The sequence below is a fragment of the Diadema antillarum genome, unplaced genomic scaffold, assembly GCF_040938485.1.
Source record: "Diadema antillarum isolate AM-2024a unplaced genomic scaffold, OU_Dant_1.0 seq00001234_RagTag, whole genome shotgun sequence".
Taxonomy (NCBI): domain Eukaryota; kingdom Metazoa; phylum Echinodermata; class Echinoidea; order Diadematoida; family Diadematidae; genus Diadema; species Diadema antillarum.
The window spans coordinates 2,224,143-2,231,129 of record NW_027272022.1 but is presented as its reverse complement, the minus strand read 5'-3'; positions in this window follow the sequence as shown (position 1 = coordinate 2,231,129).

The following is a 6,987-nucleotide window of genomic DNA, read 5'->3' as shown; positions in this document are numbered from 1 at the left end:
GTGCATAAGAATTCCATTATCTCAGTGAGTGTCTATGGTGTGTCTGATAAATGACCTCTTCTTTTCATCATTGTGAGCACCGTCTTTTCCTCAATTTTGTTTGCTATTTACCCATTGCAGACTAGTCCCGAGTATATCCAAGTAAACATCTATGGGAAATGTGTGTTATAGCAAAAATTAGCTCGTCCTCAATGGGTTAGAGCTTGATACAAGGATCACAATTACTTGTAATAGTTATCACTGCTTGGGGCAGTATTTTTGTGATGACAATATCACTCTTCCCACCCTCAATCTCCCATTATAGGGTATGCCCATCTCTGACAAGAAAACCAAAGACAAGAAAAGAAGAAGAAGAAAACACTGTGAGAGCGCAGACCTCTGCCAAACAGCTCATTTCCACCCATACAAGCATGCTGAAAATTGCCCAATTCCACAATGATATGCCCAATTCCACAATGATAGCTAAAAAAGAAAGAAAGGAAAAAAAAAAAAGGTAAGAGTGTTTACCTCATCGGCTTCCAGCTAGCTATACAGCTCCTTGAGCAGAGCTCGCTCTTTGGTATGCATTTTATATGCAAACCGCAAATATGCGCCGCTTGAACTCATGACCCCGTTTGCTAAAATATAAATGATCCTTCCAAAATTCATGAAAATTCCAAGATCACTACGAAAATGCAATCATCTGTTATTTGTCATTATCATTTTTTCCTGTTACACTTTACTTTGACTGTTATATTGTGACAAATCATTGACTATATCAGAAATTATGATCCTGAAATAAGCAAGTGGATTTTGCAGGAAAGTAGCGGAGCACAATATCCACCAAAATTAGCCATTTCTTTCCAAGTGGTCAGTTCCTTGCATCATAGCCAGTGGGCGTAGCATTTCTTGCTTTGAACACAATTAGAAGAGTGGACATTGCAACAGATAAAAAAAAAAAGACCTAACTTCAACTTTTACGGCGCCATCAGCCAATCATGATCGAGGATTCATCCAGTGCCCTTCTGTGGACATTATTATGTGCATTTTCATTTTATGACTCACTCAAATGAAAGAGTGTAGGTAGAGTGAGTTCTCAAGATGTTCCCAGGATTGCACAGAGAAGCTTGGGGGGGGGGGGGGGGGGACCCGTCAGGTTCTCTCCATTGTACGTGCCAATTTTGCAAACATTTTTATGGTTGACTGGGCATAGCCACATAGCCACTCTCAAGTTGTGTTACCATGGTTTCATTTTTAATCTCAAAGTTTTCCGTCCCAAGGGTATGTAGTGTCTGTCACTGTTAAATGCAGCCTGGAGTGTGACAGAAACTCTAATTTTTGTTTGCTCAATATATTTAAATGTACTTCTTTCTCTTTTCTATGGTGAATAACAATGATAATGTATGCCCAATGAGGAGTGTAGGAATCTGCCATTGGTCAAAGGTAAAATGTGATGCATTATGTGCATTTCTGATATCATTCCAGAGAAGTCTACAGTGTAGATGAAGTTCTATGTTTCATATCATTCTAACCAAATGAGTATTTTTCATGATTTGCAAGCAAGATTATTACCACTTGTGTTAAAGTCTGATCTTGTGCATGCACAGATGGATGGTATGAACATTCATCACTTGGAAACTATATTCCTGCTCTTGCTGCACAGAGAGTGTGAGAGAGTAAAAGAGAAAAGGGAGGTGAGCAGTGAGGTTATTTTTGTGGAAATACTGCCCTCTGTAGTCCAGAAAGGGTGAGCTCCTTTTTGATGTGCACAGTGGGTGCTGACAGGAAATGGCAGAGTGGCCAGAGTTGCAGTACAGAAACATTCTTACCCTTGTTGAGATGATGATTCTTGGGCCAAACTTTTTTTTTAAGCATTCCGAGCGACAATTGCGAATGAACAATCATCCTGTTGACATTAATTCTTGTTTAATCCCATATCTCTTTATTATTCCAAGCCCTAAGGATTTCTATGATAGCTCAGCTACAATTGTCATTTGGTACAGACTTTTGTGTGTGGAATTTCAGTTAGAATTTCAGAATTAAAATGTCAGATAAAAGTGCCTTCACTTTGGCAAAGAAATAGAAACTGTTTTGGGTTTTACTTTATGTATTCCCATTGAAGGCAGACAGGCATCCTGCCATTAATTTCTCTCAGAAAAAAAAAAAAAAAAATGGATAATTAGTTTTGTAGAATTGCATTTTGGATTCTCTTCTGGGACCATGAGTCAATGTCGTGGCACAGCAAACCAAATTAAAGAAATCAGACGAAACATTGCCTTGTAGCACTATGATTTATGTTTGTCTTTGTGAAACCCACTTCCCCCTTCTGTTCACAGCAATTTGCAATGGATGCAGAGCAATTTGCAATGGATGCAGTCACTGAGGGATTTTTTTTTTTTTTAGAGACTGTTCGTTACTGACTTGTGTCCTTGAATTTTGTTGCTACTTTTGACCATGTTTAGAAAACTTGAAAGGTCGAAAATGAAATGACTTGAAAATGGCCAGCTTAAGAAGCTGGTAATGATATAGGGAAGAGAGTAGATACAGGAGAAGAGTGGCTGTTCGTGGTATTTTGCACTTGAGTTGGATGATGTCATTATGATGTGGCAAATTGCTCTCAAAAGGAAATTGAAGTGTAGTCATTTTCGCTTTCAAAATATCATATCACACCACTTTCCCAAATGTAGCTCATACAGTGTGAATCAAGAAGAAAAAAAAAATATCCAGCCTCGCTAGAACTGACTTTGTAGTTTAAGGGCATAATCTGTTTTTTTCCCCATTTACATGTACCTCTCTGTTTTTTTTTTTTGAACACCACATAAGTTACAAGACTGTATGCTACAGATCACCAACTACACGTCCGATTTGCAGAGTCTTGGCAAATTGTGACTTTGATTGCTGTGGTCTGTACTCCAGGTGGTAAATTGTAGAGCTTTACCCCAACAACTCATGTTTGTGTGTATATACATTTCCATAAATTATATTGTGACAAAAAGATAAATTTGTGTTTGTATATAGTGTGAATAAAGCACGGGTCCTTCAAAACGTGTTTCATTTGTCCACGCTTTGTGAAGTCCAGTTGCTTGTAACCAGGCAGCTGGATTTGTTTATTTGCATAATGTGTGTATTTGTGTACATATAAGAAATGTGTCTGTATGTATTTACATATGTGTACGTAATTATTATGAATTCAAAATGTCACACGGACACACACACGTACGGAGCCCGTTTCATAGTCCCCTGCTCGAACTCGTTCGGCGGGGACAACAACAGAAACGGAACTGAAGAGGAGAGGGACAGTTTACCAAACCTCTTCATATGCATTAACAGGACTCCTCAGCAGTATTGGTGACCATGGATCACAAAACCAAAACAAGGAAAAGTAGAAATTACGCGGTGCGTAATATATGTCCCCGCCGGAAGTAGCATTTAGTAGCAAAATGTACAATATAGGTAAAAAGATCAAGGTCAAAGGTCAAAGAAGTCAAAGGTCAAAATTCTATGTAGAAGTTTTGAAGCCCTCACCTAGTGCCATCACATAAAGCAAACGGAATCGAAATCGGGTTAGAAATGGCGAAGGAGTAGCATTTTGTAGCCAATGTACAATATAGGTCAAAAATCAAGGTCAAAGGTCAAAGAAGTCAAAGGTCAAAATTCTGTGTAGAAGTTTTGAAGCCCTCACCTAGTGCCATCACATAAAGCAAACGGAATCGAAATCGGGTTACAAATGGCGAAGGAGTAGCATTTGGTAGCAAAATGTACAATACAGGTCAAAAATCAAGGTCAGAGGTCAAAGCAGTCAAAGGTCAAAATTCTGTGTAGAAGTTTTGAAGCCCTCACCTAGTGCCATCACTTAAAGCAAACGGAATTGAAATCGGGTTACAAATGGCGAAGGAGTAGCATTTTGTAGCAAAATGTACAATACAGCGTGTCCCAGAAAAAACGAAACCGAGTTTCACTGCAATTCTTTGCGATCATAATCATAAATTTGCTTTACGAGATATGCATGAATGGAAAGATATACATCTCTTCTTTCATTTGATGCACAACTCATGGTTCATAATTCATGCATGACTGAGTTAGAACAATAGAAAATAATACTACTAAATTTTCATTTGCACGAGCAAATGGCAACTTTGATTGAGTTTTTCAGACTTTTTCAGCAATCCTTTGCAGAATATAAAATCATAGCCTTAATACCCATTCTTTTTCCTTTCATATGACATCTCATGCGTTAAAAATGATCTACGCCTGCTCGAGAAAACTTAATTTGAAAATATGCTTCCATTTTACCCAGAAAGATGGATAGTAAAATAAGGAGCCAGAAAGCTCTCCCGACGCCTGCCCGACTTGGCAGATAACAATGGCCTTCATGCTTCAATGAATTTACACAAACATGAAAGGAGGTGGGAAGGGAATGTTACGGATGATTCGTAATAGGGTCTTAAAGTAGCACATGATCGTGAGCTTGCCTGACCATGCAGCAAACCACAGAGCAAAGGGTGTTCATCAGCGGAATGTTGAAAGGGGGGGGGGGGGAGTTAACCGACCGAAAAAGCCTCCCGAGGCCCCCCCCCCCCCCACACACACACACACACACACAAAAAAAGGAAAGAAGACGACTTTCAGCCCTGCATTTCTACCTTAGAAATGTTAGAAGCGCAAGTTCAGTGATTAAAAAGTGATGTGCCCCCTCTTTCTGCTTCGCCTTCCCCTTCAAAAACTTCGAAACCCTGTCAGTAAAAGGATGACCCACTCGTGAGGGAAATGTAGAGAGGAATGAAAACAGTGAGATAAGTTTTAGGTATACAAAATTTCCCATAGCCATTGGACTGCATGCAACCTGAGAATACACACGATATGAGTCTTCAATTATTGGTTAAGTTTCACAGCTTATTCTAAATAAATGACAACAAAGGGCTTTCCGTCTCATTCAGCATACTCTGTAAATAACCCCCCCCCCCCCCCCCCCCCGAACAACATTCACTGTAGCACTGCCATTGTTTTGTGTGAATTGAATGGCGCAGGTGAGCCCATTGTCTAATGCTAAGTCGTGACAGCTGAATGCTTGTTTTTCGACTATCGGTAGAATCGGTAGAAATGAAGCATGTTTTCATGCATATTTTTCTCAAGCATGCGTTATTCATATTTGATGCATAAGGTATCATACGAAAGAAAGAAATATGGATGTTTAGGTTATGAACTTTGTTTTTCTAAAACGTAACGTTAAAAGTCTGAAAAATTCACTTAAAGTCACTATTTGCGCGTGCAAATGAAAATTTGATAGCACCACTGTTTGTTGTTCTAACTCAGTCATGCATGAACAATGAACATTAAGATGTACATCAAATGAAAGAAGAAAAGTTTATCTTTAAATTGATGTATATCTCAAAAAGAAAATTTATGATTTTGTTAGTAAAAAGTTGCAAGGAAACTCGGTTTCGTTTTTTTCTGGGACACGCTGTATAGGTCAAAAATCAAGGTCAAAGGTCAAAGAAGTCAAAGGTCAAAATTCTGTGTAGAAGTTTTGAAGCCCTCACCTAGTGCCATCATATAAAGCAAACAGATTCAAAATCGGGTTAGAAATGGCGAAGGAGTAGCATTTTGAAGCAAAATGTACAATATAGGTCAAAGGTCAAGGTCAAAGGTCACAACTGAAATTCTGTATACAAGTTTCAAAGCTCCCATGTAGTGCTATCATATGAAGCAAACAGAATCAAAATCGGGTTAGAAATGGCGAAGGAGTAGCATTTTGAACATTTTGATCATAGTCCAGGCTAGAAGGCACCCAACCTTGTTTTTTGATATATACAATGTTTTTTGATGGTTTCTTGTCAATTCGAGGGTGCTGATTCCAAATCCGATTGATGCCACTCGCGTAACCTTGAGCATTTTCGGCAAAATGCAAAAATCCAAAATGGCCGCCAGATATGCTAATTCGGCCGTGATAAAACACAATATTGTGCATTATATGACCAATTATTCCACCAAACTTTGTACATTTCTGTTCCTAGAGTTACTCCATCTGCATTTGCAAGCGAATTTTCATTTCATATAGGTTCATTTAACATTTAAAGCTCATTTTTTTATTCAAAATGGCCGCCATTCCTATGCTTATGTACTATATGAATGGCAAAACATATGCATGGAAATATAGAACAAATTTACTGTATTTCCAGTCCCGTACCTACGATATCATGAAGTGTTGCATGTGCAATATGTTGGGTGTCACTTACAATATACATGGGGCCTACATATATGAGCATTTGATATTCATAAACCTTACGATGTTGAACACAATTTCTTATATATTTCATTTTGTCTCAACAAAAGTCTTAACAATATAAGTTCAGTAAACGTCTCGCAAGGAATCAATATACCATCATATTCTACATGCCGGTTGAGTAAAAAAAATGTAATACTAACACAATATAATAAGGAGCCTAGATACATGGTATTTATCAAATAATGTTGAAAATGGAGGGGAAGCTAGAAAGCTTGTAATATATGCATTCCCCTAAAATCATATTAACAAAGTACAGAAAAATCCTATACAGTAAGTGCAGAGATACATGGTTGCAGACAAAAACACGTCGGACATTAATGACACAACTAAAAACCCTTTACATTGTAGATTTTTTTTTTTTCCAGCAAGGAGTTGGGGGGGGGGGGGGGGGGGGAGCAGTCCTGAGGCGAGTTCGAAATGGATCATAACCTCCATCATTTTGATATGATTTAATTTAGAAGTGCCGCCTTGATGTTATCGAGCAAACCTGATTTTCTCCTTGAATTAAAACAATAAAAACTGTTGAAGGCATAAACGGAACTGTCCTAATGCAATACCGTACAAACTGTTCATTAAACATCAACCAAGGAGCAATGTGAGATACCTCTTTTAGTTCTCTCACAGATCCCAAGTGTTGATAATATAAACTTTGAAATCATGATCTCATTCAGTCTTGTCTTAAAACTAAAACTGTTATTTTTTATTGTCTTTAAAGAACCCTT